Below are 18,187 nucleotides of genomic sequence, written 5' to 3' on the forward strand. Positions count from 1 at the left end.
GAGAGAGAGAGAGAGAGAGAGAGAGAGAGAGAAGGAGGAAGAGAGAGAGAAAGAGGGGGAGAGAGAGAAAAAGAGAGAGGAAGGGAAAGAGGGAGGGGATAGAAAGAGGGAGGGAGGGTCAAAGAAGGAGGAAGGGAAAGAGAGAAATCACTGTGGGCGGGATGTCTTCTTTTGGAAGAAGCAATATTTGAGCTAGGCAGTAAGAAGTGACAGGCTTGGAGTAGGCAGAGAAGAGGGAGGGTATTTCAGGCACCATGAATAGTATGATGCAAAGCACAATGGTGGAAAAGGAAAGGCATGTTTGAGGGCAGAGGATAGAGATTGGTTTGGCCAAAGGGAAGAATTCACGGAGGACATTAGGCTAGAGATGTAGTAGGGGGTCAGATTAAAGAGGGCACTGAATACCAATTCTGAATACCAACTGAAAGTTTCCAAGGAGAAAAGTACCATGATGAAAGCCCTATTTTAAGAAAATGAATCTGTTCATAGAATTCAAGATAGAAAGTAGAGAGAAGAGACATGAAGAAAGAAGATCGATGAGGAATCTATTGTAGTCATTCACATGAGGTGATAAGGGCATGAACCAGGACGGTAGCTATGGCAACAGAAAAGGAAAAGGAAGATGCAAGGGCCTCTGAGAAGGTTGAATCAAAAGAGCCTGGTGACCCATATCCGAGCAGGTCAGAGTGGGGCAAAGAAGAGGGGAATTTGAAGAATGACTCAAATTTCAAGCCAGGGTGACTAGATATTAAGAGAAATGAAGTCAGAAGAGAAAGCCAGTTTAGGGGAAGAAAAGGAGAGGGCAAGAGGGAAGATGATAAAATTCCATACTCAGAAAAAAAGGGGAAAAATCAGCTCTCTTCAGATGACATATTGAGACATCACAGTGGAAGATTTAAAAGGGAATGGGCCCTTAATCCAAGTCTGAAGAGTTAAAACATAAAGGTTTAAGCCTTGGATAAGGATAGATATTTTATTAAACCTATGAAAATGAAATGAAATAAAACCTATGAAAATGTTTTCAAACATAAAAAAAAATTGAACCTTATCCTGATGACAGTAGGTTAAGGATAGCAATACCTTATAATTACATTAGCAATATCATTTTCAAAGGGCTTTCATCTACATATTAGACACAACAAAGGGAGGCCACCTCAATTCCTGATTTATGAAACTGGAGCCAAGAGTAATGAGAGGAGTTAGTTAATTAGCATTTATTAATTGCCTACTGTACTAAAAGCACTGTGTACTAGGCACTGTGTACTAAATGCCAAAGATATAAAGATATAAAGAAAGGATAGATACAGATATGTAGATAGATAGATAGATAGACAGACAGACAGACAGATATTTTTGCTCTCAAGGCACTTAAAATCTAATGGGGGAGATGACACGAAAATAGCTGTTTACAAACTTGATAGATACAGGATAAATTCAAGGAAAACTAGGAAAAACTTCTTGCAAAAGGTGGGACTTTAGCTGAGATGTGAAGGAAGGCAGGGAAGCTAGGAGGCAGAGATAGAGAAGGAGAGAGTTCCAGGAATTGAGGGACAACCAGTGAAAATGCTCTGCATTGGGAGAGGTGGAAAATGGAGTGTTGTGTGTGAGGAATAAAAAGGAAGCTAGTTTCATTAGATCATAGAGTGGGGGCAGGCAGAGTAAGGCATAAAAAGACTGGAAAGGCAGGAAGGGGTCAGGTTATGAAGGGCTTTTAAAGCCAAACAGAGAATTTTATATTTGATCCTGGAAATGAAAGAGAACCACTAGAGTTTTATTGAATAGGGTGAGGAGGGAGAGATGGTCAAATCTGCATTTCAGTATGATCAGTTTAACAGCTGAGTGGAAGATGGACTGGAACAGGAAAAAAAAAACAAACTTGAGGCAAGGAGAGACACCAGGAGGCTATTTCAATAGTCCAAAAGTGAGGTGATGAGGGTGCACCAAGGTGGTGGCAGTATCAGAGATTAGAGGGGTGTATTCAAGAGATGTTAAGAAGGTAGGAAATTTGACCACTGATTAGACATGAGGGGTGAGAGTAAGGACTCAAAAATGACATCTAGGTTGTGAGCCTGAGTAACTTAAAAAATGATGGTACCCTTAAGGATAAGAGGAATAAGGAAATTAGGAAGAGGGCAGGGTTTGGGGGTAAAGAGAATGAGTTCGGTTTTGGACACATTGAGTTTAAGATGTTTATAGCAAATCCAGTTTATAGTGTACATAGGCAGCAGGAGATGCATAACAGGTAGTCTCTGGAGGTCAGCAGAGAGGTTAGGGCTGGATAAGTAGATTTGAGAATCGTCAGCAGAGAGTTACTAATTGAATCCATGGGAAATGTGATTACCAGGTGAAATAATACAGTTTTTATTGTTCAACGAGTTCAGTTGTCTCCAGCTATTCTCGCTCCCATTTGGGAGTTTCTTGGCAAGGATACTGAAATGGTTTGCCATTTCCTTCTCCAGCTTATTTTACAGAAAAGGAAACCAAGGCAAGCAGGATTCAGTAACTTGCCTAGGGTCACACAGTAATGATTTGAGGCCGGACTTGAATTCATGAAGATGAGTCTTTTTTGGTTCCAAGTCCAGTGCTCTATCCACTGGGCCACCTAGCTACCCTGAAATAATATAGGATAATAATATAAAGAGCCCAGACACAGTGTTATGGGACACCCACAGTTTGCAGTTGTGACATGGATGAAGATCCAGCAAAGGAAACAGAAGAAACAGTCCAACAGATAAGAGGAAAACCAAAGAGAGCACAGCTGTCATGGAAAACCTGGAGAGAAGAAAAGTATCAACAAGAAGAGTATGATCAACAGTGTCAAAGGCTGAGGAGCTGAAGAAGGGCGAGGACTGAGTACGCAAAGATGCCTGACTCAGAAAACCCTCTGGAGCCTGGAGAAATAAAAATTTGAATTCTGCTACAAACTTGATGATCGGATTTGGACAAGGCCCTTCTTTCTGTGTCTCAATTTCTTCATCTCTATCATAGATATTTTAACCAGAGGAACTCTAAAATACTTGCAGATCCAACATTCTATAACTCTATCTTATTTAATTGTTTTCAGGGAGGGGGGACAATGACCTTTCTAATTAATTCTTCATTTTTTTCAAGCATTTTCAACAGATGGTTGGCCTAACCCTATTAATACTGACCCTATACAGAAATAACCCTTTATCCATCATCCACAGGGACCCTGAAGTAATGGTAAAGGCAGTAGGGAGGAACAGCTCTCCACAAAAGTTAACGAGGTCAAAATAATTTTTCCATCTCATATAAACTACACTTGACCAAGCGTTTGAAACTGCATTGACTGTACAGATACAAGTTGGCGGGCAAAGCTCTGAATCTGTAGTTTGTAAAAACTGGCAATTACTCAACATACTAAAGCTACTAGAAGACATACTATTTATCAGTATGTGGAACGTTAACTGCTGATTGTGAAGATTTACAACCCAAATGAATGAATGACTGTGCAGATGTCTTCTCAAAGAAATTCTTAAAAATTTAGAAAAACCTAAAGTTTTTAGTTAAAAACAACCAGGTTATGCCACAATGAGACAAGTCTGGTTTTTTCTTTTTAAAAAGGTAGTCTGAATTATATTCATGATTCTCCAAAAAGCTAATGGATTAAGTGAAACAAGTAGTTCTTTAAAAGAATAAAAAAAATTTAAGCACTAACTTTTACATCTTTACTTACTAATTTAGAAAATCTGTGCAGTAAAATCAATAAGATTAAAATACAAAATCACCATTTGCAAACATCCACTGGTCAATTCTATACAGAGGCAGAGAGACCTGCAGATTACAACCATGAGGTGATGAGGACCTGCACCAAGATGGTGGCAGTATCAGAAGAGAGAGCGGGGCATATTTAAGAGATGCTGTGATGGTAAAAAACTTGATCACTGATTAGATATGAGGGGTGAGATACTGTATTCGCTATTAAAATTAAGTGGAATGGACATTTAATACAGTAGTTAATTTTTTCACTGTAGGAATCCAAACACAAATCATATCATTTCAGTTCATAGTATTTGTGTTTTTTTAAACTCTAGCAAAGTCAGTGCAGCTTTTCTCTTCCTGTTTTTTTTCTCTGCAATGATCTACTCTCCCTTCCTCATCTCCTTTACCCCACCCCTAATTTCACAACTGAAGTAATCATGGTTTGGAGACCTCATGCAGAATTGATCATAAAGTATCTGGAGGACCTTGGTATAGGTATTTCCAAGTAACATAGTAATGTGCTGCCCCCACTATGGCCACAAAAGGGTGCCAGATGGCATGGGCTAAAAGAATGATGCAGGGGCAGCTAGGTGGCGCAGTGGATAGAGCATCAGCCCCGGAGTCAGGAGGACCTGAGTTCAACTCCGGCCTCAAACACTGGTTGTGTGACCCTGGGCAAGTCACTTAACCCCGATTGCCTCACCAAAAAGCAAAAAAAAATAAAAGAAAGATGCCATCACTCTTGAAAAACATGACTCCCAAGCCATAAATTAAGCCTCCACAGGCAAGTTCTAGAAGCCCATCAATGTAAATCATTACTGTCAAGGCAGGAGAAAACGCCATTGTTAGGGGGAAAAAAAGAGCTCAACCACTTTAGAACTTACTTTTTTCCATGAAATAATGTGACTTTGGGTAAATGATGAAGAGGGCACAGAGGCTCATTTCACATATCCTTGCTGTGATTTTTTTTTTCCCTCAGGAATCATGGGCCAGTTGATGGAAAAGGGCACTGCTCACGGTGGCAAGAGCAACGAGGAGTGCATGAGGATGAATAGTTAGCTGCACATGCAGAGCAAACAGGTTTATAACAGCTATTGGCTACGGACCAATGGTTCATGAACCACTGGAATCCCACATGGATGCTCCAGGTGCCTGAGGCAGGGCAGAGGGTGTTCATCTGAGGACAAGCTCAGAGCCCTCAGGACTTGGACTGCTCCTCTCTGCCACCTGCTCCCATCATCACACTCAAAAGGACTAAAAGAAAGTAGGTGGGATAGAGGAGATTTGGTAGCACTTAATTAATTCTTATAAGAATAAAATAAGAAATTTGGTGAGGCAGATAGGGTAGGTATTAGTATTATCTCCATTTTACAGATGAGCAGAGGATCAAAGATATGAAACAGTTGGTCCCTTATTATATGGCATATATATTGGGAGGGGGGAGGGAGGGGGGGGGAGAGAGGGAAAGAAAGAGAGAAGAAATGAAGTCCTCTATTTTTCAAATAAGGTTCCTGATCCAATTACCTTTAACAACTCAGGTGAGTCTAAGTTTAATTAATTAAATGAATATTTCATTCCCCTACAGATCAGGAATATGAGAGCTAACACCAAGCTTCTATAATACTCTAAAATACTCTAACATATTGGTATCAAACTCAAATAGAAATAGGATCACTAAACTGTACATAAGGATCCTTACAGTGTCATATTAACTTAGAAAAGAACATTATCTATGTTCTATTGTATTCTTACTTATTTTGTTAAATATTTCCCATTTACATTTTAATCTTAGAGCAACCCAAGATATGTTTGGCAACACAGTTCTGATGATCTCAAGCAACAGAGTAAATAAATGAACAGTTGTCTAGCCAACTATTAATTTTAAGGACTTATGCACAGATTAAATTCGTAACATGGTAGATGGTAAAGCTCTATTGAAAGTCAAGGGATTATCATATCATTTTTGGCCTGGATCAGTGATTTCATTACCGTCTATAAATTATGGCCTTAGAGCATTGTCTGGAGAGAGAAGTTAAGTAACTCTCCCATAGCCAAAGACATATTAGATGTTAAGACTTCCTTGACTCCACAGTCAAGAGTTCTCCACTGGTGTAATGGTTCTAATTCCATTCCTTTGCAACTCGGTATTTGACACATAATAAACATTTGATAACTTTTTTTCATTCATTTAAGAAATTATCCATGTGACCCTGGACAAGTTTTCTCCTATGTAAAGTGAGGAGATGGGCCTTGATGACCTTCAAGATTCCTCCCAGTTCTAAAGCTGTGCTCCTATGATTCCCTGACTTTCCATGATAACACTAGACATAATTATTACATGTAGAGTCCAAAAGAACCTGGACTGGAAATCACAAGTCCTTGAGTCCTGGCTTGGTCACTTGCTCTTCTTGTGACTAAAGGCAAGTCCCTTAACCTCGTGAACCACCGTCTCTTTATCTGTAAAACTGGGATAATGCTACTCACTTAGCTATTCACAGTATTATTGTGAGTGTCAAAGGAGAGACGGTGTATTAAAGCAGACTGTAAACTTCAAAGTAATATGTAACTGTACTCTGAGTACAGGCACTGGGCTTGGAGCCAGGTGGCACATTGGAAAGAACACTTAATTTGGAGTCAGAAGACCTAGGTTCAAATCTGAGCTCAGTCACTAATGTGGCCTAAGGCAAATCATTGGGCCTCAGTCTCTTCATCTGTAAAATAAAGGGGTTGAACCTCTGAGGTACCTTCTGATTCTAAATCTATGACCCTATAACCTTGGTTCAAATTCCTATTGACACATATGGGTTACCATGGTCCAATCACTCAACCTTTCAGTACCTGCAGGCAACTCTCAAAGAACAAAGGGAACCCCCCCACATACGAACTCTCTGGTCTTAAGAATCAATCACTACTAAAATAATAGTAAAAACACTGATCCTGTTCTTCTGTCAGCCATCTCAAGGAAGACATTAATATTGTCTAGTTTAGTTTAAGCAAGAACAGATTGAGGAAAAGAGTTGGTTCTCAATGCCTGCTTTTTCTTTTGCCAAGGTCAAAATTACTCAACCTAAAAGTATGTCATCAACCCTATATTAAACTTGGGAGCATCAAAATTACTTCGGATACTACAGGAGTTTCCATAAACAACCAGTTAAAACTTATCATTTGCGGGTGATGAACAGAAGAAAGATCAGGAAAGGGAAAGGAAGAATTTGTTATTTTCCTTGATTAGAGGTTACATTCTTTCATTCTGTCAAGGAATTAGATATTCCACAGTCTGTTTCTCTTTTCTTCCACTGGACAACAGATTTGTCTTAGAATGAATGTACAAGCATTTATTAAGCACCAAATGCCAAGCACTGCGCTAATTGATGGGGAAACAAAAAGAAAGAATAAGATAGTCCTTGATCTCAGGTAGAAAACATTCTAATAGAAATAGACAACACAAAAAGATAAGAGGATTCAGCAGCAAGGTGGATGGAAAGGCTTAGAGTCTGAAATGGTATTCGTGTGCATCAAAACTGTCCCCGAAAAATCATCGTGTAGGACTTAATGTTAATTGCAACAATATATAATGATTCATTTCTACTCCTGAAACTTTTCAAGAAAAAAATTAATCAATAAACATTTATTAAGTGCCTACTATGTGCCAGGCATTGTGCTAAGCTCTGAAGATACAAAAAGGAGCAAAATCAAGCATGGTAGCTGCATCTATCATGCCTAAATGAATAGTTGAGGGTTCCAAATCAGGGGCTTTTTCCATCATTCCTATTGAGAGGCACTTAAAAGTCATGGTTTCTGTGTAAGATCCTCTCCACATACTCTTAACCAATCTGATAGGGGACTTATAAGCTAAAGATAAAATGCTTATTAGCTTACTTTGGGATGGGAGATCATGGGGCCTGAACCCCCTCATACCCAGGAATGAATTCTGTTTTATCCATCTAGGCATGTCCTGGCCTGTGCCCACCAGGGCTGAGACATCCCATGCAGGAATTGTTGGAAGGGTATGCCATGACATCAGAACGTAGCTTAAGGGAAAGCAGGACACCAGCACTTCACCAAGAGAGGGGCAAGATGAGCCCAAGAAATGGGAAAGATTGGCATATTAGGATTTCTCAGCATAGGCAGAACTGGAAAAACCTGGGAAACTAGAAGTGCCAATCTCTCTCCACTCATTGGAAGGGAGAGGAGGGAAAGGCAATGGAGAGACTCTGTGTTTTCTGACTTCCATTCCACAGTCTATTTTTCATTCCTTTTTGTCAACAACTATTGAGTACTTACTGTTTGTAATGAACTGTTCTTGGCATATTTGGTGATACAAATATGATTTAGAAAGGACCAAAGACTGGACTCTTACCCTGTTCGTTCCCCCTTCTCCATACATGTGAACAGCCCAGGTCCTCCTGATCCTGACTAATAATAATAACAGCACATTTATATAGCACCTACTGTGTGCCAGGCACTGTGCTAAGTTCTTTACAAATATTATCTCATTTGATCTTCATAACAACCCTGAGAGGTAGGAGCTTTTATTATCCCCACTTTACAGTTGAGGAGACTGATGTAAACAGAAGATAAGTGGCTTGCTTGCTGTGGTCACACAACTAGCACGTGTCTGAGGCAGAATTTGAACTCAGGTCTTCCTGACTCTAAATTCTGTGCTCTGTGCACCATGGCACCACCTAGCTGCCTCCATTGAATGACTTGAATGATCTCTTCCACCCCCAGGGAACTTAAAATCTAAAAGGAAAGAAAGTCTGGTAATCACAGATGGATTGTTAGGGCCAAAGGGGACTTTAGAGATCATCTAAGACAAAACCTGCATTCTACTAAGAGAGGTGAAATAACTAGCTGGCACCAGGGCCGAGGGCAGCAGCAGAACCCAGGTTTCCTAACTCCCAGTCCATCAGGATTCCAGCTATAACACAAATAACCGTAACAAAAGGAATACATGCTAATTTGTCCAAACAAGCAGCTGCTTGTTCAGAGTGGGAGAGGTCCCTTCCATCCAGGGGGACAGGGAAGGCTGTCACACAGAGAGGAACTAACCTTTTGAGACAGGCCTCCAAGAATGGGTGAGATTTCACTAGGCACAGACGGAAAGAAGAGGGTCTTCCACTTGGAATAGAAGGAAAAACTCAGCAAGTGGAGAGCCTCTAAACCATTAATTAACTAAATAAGCCCACTCTACATCAAAGAAATTTCATTCCACTACCCTATTTTGATTGAATGGCCAAGAACCCTAGATTTGGAGTCAAAGGACCTAGGTTTGAATCACGGTCTTTCTACTTTTTTTTCGTTATTTTTACTCTCATCTTCATCATGATGTTACCTGACTCTTACAAGCATCAATTTCCTTACGAGTAAAATGAGAGGCTTTGGCTAGCTGACCTCTGAGATTCCTTCTAGCTCTCACTTGAAATCCCTGTCATACTTGAACCACAGCACTTTCAAAATCTATTACCCTGAACTCCATAAAATTCCTTTTTAAATCTGGCAGTTTTAGTAGCAGAGTGGGGATTTGAACTCAGAACCTTGGCTGCAAATCCAGGATTCTTTCTACTGCCTCCCCACATAAGGAGGTCACAGGTCAGTGGAAAAGATGGGAATCGAACCCAGAATCCAACTATCCAGACTTCAAATCTAGAGCTCCTCCCACCACACACACATCCTGCCCCCAAGCCCTAAATGAACTGGAAGATCCTAACTTTGCATCCTCAAAACAGGCGCCTCAGCTCACCTGAGAACATTCCACAGGTCCAAGGGCAGACTACAGTACAAGACATAAAAAGGAGAAACTTCAGTCTCCATCACCGTCATGCTAAGAATACACAGAAGACAACTTTTAAAAAGAAAAAAAAAAAAAAGGTTGCAGTCAGTCCTACTTACCAAAATTATCTGTCCTTATCAGTTTGGGCTGAAGTCTTACCAAAGAATGGGTGATTAAGGGCTTCCGTGTCACCAACGCCATGGGCAAAAACCACAATCAGAGAACCTTGAGACCAGTCATGAAACCCCGGGACCAAGTGAGCAGAGCCTCCAAGCCCAACACCAGCAGAGCCCCAACTACCTCCTGCCCGCTCCTCTCCCTTTTAGTTTGTATGCCGGGGCAGGTCTTCGGAATCTGAGCTGTTCAAAGATCACAACTGGTTATGTAACTCTGGGCCATCTGCCCAAATTCTCCTCTCAGCACTCTGCTAACCCACCTCTAACAGAAAACCATATACTTAGAATACGGCACAACGAGGGAGGGTCTTTGTGGTGCCCTGCTTCTCCGCCCCATGATGATCCCTCCCCCTCCCCGAACAAATAAAAACATGCCCACTCCACCATTCGCAACTCTGTAAACTTACTTAGTATTATTTGTACTTAAAGCCAAATACAAACCGGGTCCCCTGAAATGTTCTTTGCAGAAATAGGAAAAGTCTAAGTTTATATACTCTATCAGGTTTTGTTCATTTTCAGTCATGTCTGACACTTCATGACCCCATTTGGGGTTTTCTTGGCAAAGATACTGGAGTGATTTGCCATCTCCTTCTCCAGCTCATTTTACAGATGAGGAAATTGAGGCAAACAGGGTTCAGTGACTTGCCCAGGGTCACACAGCTAATACGTGTCTGAGGACAGATTTGAACTCAGGAAGATGTGCTCTATCCATTGTGCCACCCAGCTGCCCCTATCAGGTTTATTAGCTCTTAAATAATTAGCATGTTTCCAAGATTAGAAAAAAAATGGGACATCACTATTTATGGCAAGTTAGGGATCACCTATTTCAACCCCTCCTTTTAAAGATGAGGAAAAAAGGAGGTTCAGAAAGGATTGCTTGGGGGTGCACAATACAGAGTGGTAAAAAGCTGGAACCAAGACAGTGGATTTCCTGACAGAGGGTCCAGTACTGGTTCCAGCCATAGACAGATTTAGATTGGACAAACGAGACAGTAATCCTTACTGTATATTGCTAAAAGACACTCCTTCAAAACAAAAAAGGAGGAAACCTCATATAAAATTGTGATAAAAATAAGCTTCATTTCTTCAACTTTTTACTTTAAAAAATTATGGGAGTTTCTCCCTTCTCCTGAGGCTGACTTCTCATGGGGCAGGTCAAATTCTTTCCATTTTACAGATGAAGAAACTGAGGCCCAAAGAGATTAAGTGATTTGCCTAAGGTTGCCAGGTTCTGACCCCAAAATTTAGCCTTCTTTCCATCTCATCAAGCTGCTTTGCAATGCCTTCCCCTTCTCACAAAAAGCTTTAACTCACTGCTGTAGAGACAGGAGGGTCATTCATAAAGAGGCTGAAAGCCAGTTAGTTGACCTGCCCAAGGTGACACAACTAATCAGTGGCAGAGCCAACTCTCCTGACCTTTGTTGAGTTATTTCAGTCATGTCTGACTCTTCATGATTCCATTTGAGATTTTCTTGGCAGAGATACTGGAATGGTTTGCCATTTTCTTCTACAGCTCATTTTGCAGATGAGGAAACTGAGGCAAACAGGGTGAAGTGACTTGCCCAGGGTCACAAAACTAGTGAGTGTCTGAGGCCAGATTTGAGCTCAGGCCCAGCGCTCTAGGCACTATGGAGCCACTGAGCTGCCCTAGTGCTTTTCCCACTATAGCATGCTGCCTTTCTATCCCTTTTAAAGTGACTAAAAACATTTTAACCAGGCTGCCATAACAGGAAATCTTCCTCTTTAGAGATGTGTGGAAGAAATCACAGCATTTGGAGCCAGAAAGCCATGTTCTAGCCCCAGCTCTGCTATCTCTTCCCTGTGTCACTTTAGACAAGTCTCCATCTTCTTGATTCATAAAAAGATGGCACCAGATGACTCTAAAATCTTTTCTGGGTCTAAATCCTTTGATTCCATCCCGATTATCAATCACATTTTCAGGGGATCAGACCTGTTGTTGGTATAAGGAACTCCCTTCACCAACACAGATCAGTGTCTACTCTGTGACTTATCTCAAGAGATGTGATAGGGCAAAGCTGCCCCTGGGACCCGTATGGCCTTAGCTTCCCTGCCACAGCCTTATTTCCCAGCCAACAAGGGGTAGGCCCAGGACAAAGCTGGGACCTAAATGACCCCTGGCTTTCCTGAGACAGCTTCCAGGTCCTAAAAATTCCAGGTTCATGGAATTTGTGTCTCTCAGACATGGTGGTACCAGTACCTAAGACCACACAAGTCAATATACCCTGATGACTATAAACAGCATTTCCAAATGAAGAGGAGGGGGCCCCATCCAGAGGAGCTAAGGGCCAACCCTCTCATTTTTCAAATGAGGAACCTGAGGGCCCCTCCTAGGGGTGAAGTGATCGTCAAGCAGCCCTTACCTGGATCTCCAGACTCCCAGTACAGGGCTCTTCCATCCCACCACATTGTTGCACATTCTTGCTGGGTTAGGGCTAAATAAACCTGCTCCTTGTTAAATGTTTAGTGACTTGCAAGTGCCTTATTTCATCCAATGGTCCTGGACTAAGAGAGTGCTGGTATCAGAGCCATGTCTCTGACTGTCTGGGGCACAGAGGCAATTGATGTGACAGGCTAAACAGGACCCTGACTAGGAGGCATGCTCTCTTTCCACTATTAAGATGGAGCAAAACGTATGGATGAAAAAAAAAAAGAGTTCCCACACTCTCCTGGATTGTACTTTTACTAATGTTATCATATTATCTCTCTCTGTATGCATATGTGTGTGTGTGCAATGCAGACAGCACACTTGTATTAATCTTGTAATCTCAAGGGAAAAAACAAAAGCAGCTGATGAGAATGCATCACTGACCCATCATCCTTTCTCTCTAATTAAAATTTAATCTGTCACGGGGCTCTGCAAGAGAGCCTGGTCTCTGCATGCAACCATTTAAGTCTTCCCAGGCAAAATGAACTTCACTGATGTTCATGCTTTTTACAGGAACCTATGCTTTTTTCTGGTTTGCAAAGTGCTTTATAAACATTTTCTCAATTGATCTTCATAACAACCCTGGGACGGTAGATGCTATTATTATTCCTATTTTATAGGTGAGGAAACTGAGGCAGACAGAGGTTAAGTGACTTGCCCAAGGTCACCCAGCTGAATTGTCCTCCTGACTCTAAGTCAAAGACTCTCTCTACTGTGCCCCCTAGCTGCTCCTCCCCTCCCTGCCCCCCCCATCCCCACTCCATTGCTTCATTGGTCATGTGAAGGTGGCCTCAGTTTCTCTAAGGCCATGCTAGAGAAGTACAAGCCCTGGTAGCTTCCAAACTGCAAAGGGGTCAAGCATGGGTCTGTTCAGTCTGACTGAACAAATATTCATTAGGTGCCTCCTCTTTACAAGACTCCCTTGGTTTCAGTTATCTGGAGACAGCTCCTTCTCAGATGGATATATCCAGCCCCGATCCCTCTCCTGAGTTAATCTCACATCACTAAATACCTACTAATCATTTCCAGCTGGATGTTCCACATGGATCTTAAACTCAATATGGCCAAAACTGAACTCATTTTCTTTTCCCCCAAACCCTCCACTCTGCTGAATGCCTCTGTTATTGCAAAACGCACTACTGTCCTCACAGTTACCCAGGCTTGAATCATTGCCGTCCTCTTCCTCACCATCACCTCCATATCCAATGTGTTGCCAAAGTCTTGTCAATATCCCACATATGAGACATCTCTCCATTCAGATCCTCGTCAGCCTCTTGACTTGCCATGGCTTCCTGCCTCGATTTTCTCTCCCACTCCCACTCAGCCTCATCACTACTCCCCCCCATCCCTTGGATTAGAGTATGGGACCATGAACTCCAAACCCTCCATTTAAGGAAGGAGCTCGGCTCAGAACATCTCTTCACTTCTCATCTGGCTGCACTACTTTGGGACTCCTCACCATGCCCCGCCCCTTCTAGCTTTCTTTTGGGTGTTATCTTCCTCCATGAGACTAAGCTCCTTGAGGGCAGAAGCTATCTTTTTTTCACACTTGTATTCCCAGCCTTAGCCCAGTGTTTGGCACATAGCAGGTGCTTTAACAAATGTTTATTGACTAACTCAAATCCCTCTTCCTTCTACATCACCATCAAACAGGTCTATGTCGTATCCCAACCACCTTGACAAACTTCTGTGGTTCCCTGTTACTTGAAGGATCATACACTCCTCTGTTTAATATTTAAATCTCTTCACAGCCTGGTGCCTTTACCGTTCCAGCCTTATGACACATTCATTCCCCTCCTGGCATTCATACTGGCCCACTCACTGTCTTTCTCACATGTCATCCATTTTCCGTCTCAGCGAAATCACTAGATTTCTGGCCATCCCCCAAGCCTAGGGGGTCACCGTAGTCACCCCCTCCTTACTGTCCCTTCAAAGAATCCCTCTGTCCTTAAAGAGTCAGTCCTAATGCCATCATCTGCTCCAAAAGTCTTTATTTTGAATAACTATTTATTTCATTAAATATTTCTCAATTACATGTTTAAAATGTTTTAACATTCATTTTTTAAAATTCTGAGTTCTAAATTCTCTCCCTCCCTCCCTCCCACCTCTCCCCCACCCCTTGAGAAGGCAAGCCATATGATATCAATTATGCATGTGAAGTCATGCAAAACACATTTACATATTATCCATGTCTGCACCAAAATTCTTAACCTTTTTTTGTTTAATCCTCTTGACAGTTTGGGGACAGTAATGCTACTGTGGTTTGCTGCCTATATTGTTAAGTGAAAAAAATGTGAAATTTTACTTACAGCTTAATGAAGGTAAAGACATAATTATTTTGGCCATCCAAGTTCACAAACCCCCTGAAATCTACGGACCCTAGGTTAAGAATCCCCTTCCTAATCCTCCAAGCTGCTGGTACATGCCCTTCCCCAAAGCAGCAGTATTCATTTTGCATACATTATCAAGTATTTACATGCATACATTATCAAGTATTTACATGTGGTCATTAGAGTATAAGCTCCTTGGGGGCAGGACTAAGTATTTTGTCTTTGTATCCCCACTGCTTAGCAGGGTACCTAGCCCAGGGTAACCACTTAATAAATGCTTGATTCACTGACACCAAACCAGCCCCTGCCTTGGAAAATTTATAAAGGCCAAGGTCATCTACCGCATCCAGGGCCATCACCAGTTGCCTTGACTTTTGTCTTGCCACTGGACGTTGATGACTCTGGAGGAGAGAGTGAGGCTGATGACTTCGAACAGCTCTGCATCACTTAAATACAATTCACATATAAGTCAAGATATCACTCTGTGATGTCATCAGTCCTCTTGGAGAATGAAAGACAAAAACAGAAACAGTAACATTTTACTGTGAACTAGTTCACAGAATTTGGAAACTCATCTGGCAACCCATGGAGGCTACCTTTCTGAGCCATGATTTGCCTCCATAGAGGAAGTCCCCATATCAAGAGGTCTGCAGATTCTTCAAGCATTGCAAAGCACAGAATGGATGAATGTCTTGGTTCACCATGGGCAATCAATAAATGATACTGACTGACTGATACGCAATTCCAATAGTTCTGTGCCCAGGATCATTTTAAAGGGTATTGAAGGGGTACAAAACAAGACATGTTATAGATTTGCAAATCAACCAATCAATAAATCTGTTACATTTACTAAGGGCCTACGATGCACCAAAGGTCTTCCTTCAATTATGTTCTATTTCATGTTCCGCCCTACCCTCTCTGGCTTCATGCCTGAAGTAACTTTAATTCAGTTCAACAAGACACTTAACAAAGCCTCTACTCAGTAGCAAGGACTGTGTAACCTCAACAAAAATAATCCCTACCCTCTAGGGGCTTACATTCTGGTAGGAAGATATATATACCTAAGCAAATCAATCACTAAGAATTTAGATTTCTAATTTCACTGGAGCACCCACACCCTTTCTTATGGTAGAAATGCTTGTACTTTCTTTGCATCCCCATGAGGAGTCAGACACAACTAAACAACCACCGTAGGTATCCCTCAGGGTTCTGTCCTGGGCCTCCTCTTCTTCTCCCTTTATAAAAACCTTATTTGCTGATCTCATCAGCCTTATGAGGCTGATTGACCTAATTACTATTGCTATACTGATGATTCTTAACTCTACTCACCTTATCCTAACTTCTCTGCAGACTTCCAATCTCACACACCCAACTACATTTCAGATATCTCAAACTAAATATCAAGTAGACATCCTAAATTCAATATGTACAAAACAAAACTATTATCTTCTCCCTGCAACCTCCCCCCACCCCTCTACGGTAGAGGGCAACATCATCCTCCCAGTCCCTCAGGCTCACAACCTAGGAGTTATCCTGGACTATCTCTACTCCATGTTTCTCTATTCTCCCCCCACCCCCAACTCAATAAACTCCAGGGGCTTCCCATTGCCTCTAGAAGTAAATACGAAATGCTCTTCTTGGCATTCAAAGCCCTTCATAACCTAATCCCCCCACTCCCCCACCTTTCCAGTCTTCTTACACCTTATTCCCTGACACATACTCTTCCATCCACTGACATCATATTTCATTCCTTGGCTCCAAGCATTTCTCTGGTTGGAATACTCTCCCTCCCCTAGGACCAGCTTCCTTTAAGTGCAAACTAAAATCCCATATTCTATAGGAAGTCTTTCCTGTTGTTGTTCAACTGTTTCAATAATATCTGACTCTTTGTCATTTGGGCTTTTCTTGGCAAAGATACTGTGGGTTGCCATTTCCTTCTTCAACTCATTTTGCAGATGAGGAAACTGAGGCAAAAAGGGTGAAGTGGCTTGCCCAGGTTCACACAGCTAGTAAGTGTCTGAGACCACATTTGGACTTAGGTCTTCCTGACTCCAGGTCCGGTGTTCTATCCACTGTGAAATCTACCTGACCTGCTCCCAAGCTTTTCCCTACTCCCCTTAATTCTAGTGCCTTCCCTCTGTTAGTGATTTCCATTTACTGTGTATATAGTTTATTTTGTATTTATTTGTTTTCATATTGTCTCCCCTGTTACACAGTAAGCTCCTTGAGGGCAGGGACTGTCTTCTGCCTCTTTTTGTATCCCCAGGACTTAGCACAATGCCTGGCACATAATAGGTACTTAACCTTGATTGACTAAAGTGCTGGAGGCACAAAGAAAAAGCAAAATTTACCAGCCTAAAGGAGAATTCACAGGGAAAACAAGCTGTACATGAAGCACAAAGTAATAAGGAGGTAAGGAGGAAAGGCCTCCCATAGGTGGTGGGCCTTAAGCTGAGCTTTGGAATTCTAAGGAGTAAACAAATACTATTTATATATTCAAAATTACACAAAACAATTTCAAAAGAGAAAAAAAACACTGAAGACGTGGAGACTGGTTAAGTAAGAGATGGCAACACTCAAGCTATGCATGGGATGAAGGTGGAGATTTGAAGGGTCAGAGGTGAGGAAGAAAAGCATTCCAGGCATTGAGGACGAGGCAAAGAGACTAGAGACACAAGGCAGTGCATGAGGTCCGGGGGACGGCTAGCAGCCTAGTCTGTCTGGAACAAAGGATGCAGAGGTCCTTGGGAGGCAGATTGTAGAGGGCTTCAATGCCCAGCCAAGCCTTTATCTTAGGAACACGTGGGAGCCATTGAAGATTTTTAAGAATGGAGGGAGGACTTTACACATGTGGTCAGGCCATATCAGATCTTGCACTTCCCCGGGCATGAGTAACAGCACCCCCTGCAGCCCCACTCAAGGTGCCACTTACCAGTAATGGTGCAGGCATCTCGGTATTTCCGGCAATCGGACACATCTTCCACAGCTTCACTTACATAGTGATCTTCGTGAATGCCCGGGCTGCAGGCTAAGACCGCATGGTCACAAGTCTCAGGAAGGGGCACAGTGGTGGCCGAGATGTCGGTGGGCAAAGCTGTGGCGTCCAGCTTGGCAGGTTTCACTGGGATATGCAAACTGCCATGGGGGGACCAGTGCTGGGGGGCTGGAGGGATCAGGTCTAGGTCTTGTGGACACAGCAGCTCTTTGGAAAGGGTCTGCAAGAAGAAGATCAGATCAGTAGAGGAACGGGGTAAGTTCTGCCGTGTCTAAGGCATTCACAAACATACCTAGTGAAACAGACACTTAAATAAGTAAGTAAGAAACATAAATGACCTCCTTTCATAGTTAAACAGGCGAGTCTGCAGGAAAGACTCAGTGAGACTATTTGAAGTCTCTTGGCAAGACCCAGGGACTCGTCCTCCTCCCCAAGTAGATGGAGTAAGTAACGTGTGATAAACCAAAGACACCTATACCAGAGGCAGAGCTGAAATCAATCACCTACAACCATTCATGGCTCACAGATCCCACCCCTCAGGCTTCCCCACCATTCCTACCAACCCAAGCCTCAGTACCCCCCCCAACCTAATACTCCCTTCCCCAGTTCCCAAATGAAAGCAATCCCTCAACTGTGCCCAAGGCTACAGGAAAGGTGTGGTAATCAACAATCCTAAAGTTAGTAAACTTTCTCATCTGTTAAAGAGGAGCTAGGTGGTTCAATGGATAGAATACTGGGCCTGGA

The 18,187-nt window shown here is 42.2% G+C and overlaps 1 protein-coding gene across 3 annotated transcripts in view; it reads right to left on the reverse strand.

The window, feature by feature from the left end:
* The window catches only part of TRAK1 (trafficking kinesin protein 1), a 137,607-nt gene extending 120,034 nt beyond the window's left edge, over positions 1-17,573 (reverse strand). For all 3 annotated transcript variants that reach the window (XM_027871959.1, XM_027871958.1, XM_027871957.1), the window contains exon 1: positions 17,381-17,573. The gene's annotated coding sequence lies outside the window, so the exon portion shown is untranslated. The remainder of the gene's footprint in view (positions 1-17,380) is intronic.
* Between the last annotated feature and the right edge of the window lie 614 nt (positions 17,574-18,187).

This window comes from Vombatus ursinus, unplaced genomic scaffold, assembly GCF_900497805.2.
Source record: "Vombatus ursinus unplaced genomic scaffold, bare-nosed wombat genome assembly UNPS02014799.1, whole genome shotgun sequence".
NCBI classification, from domain to species: Eukaryota; Metazoa; Chordata; class Mammalia; order Diprotodontia; family Vombatidae; genus Vombatus; species Vombatus ursinus.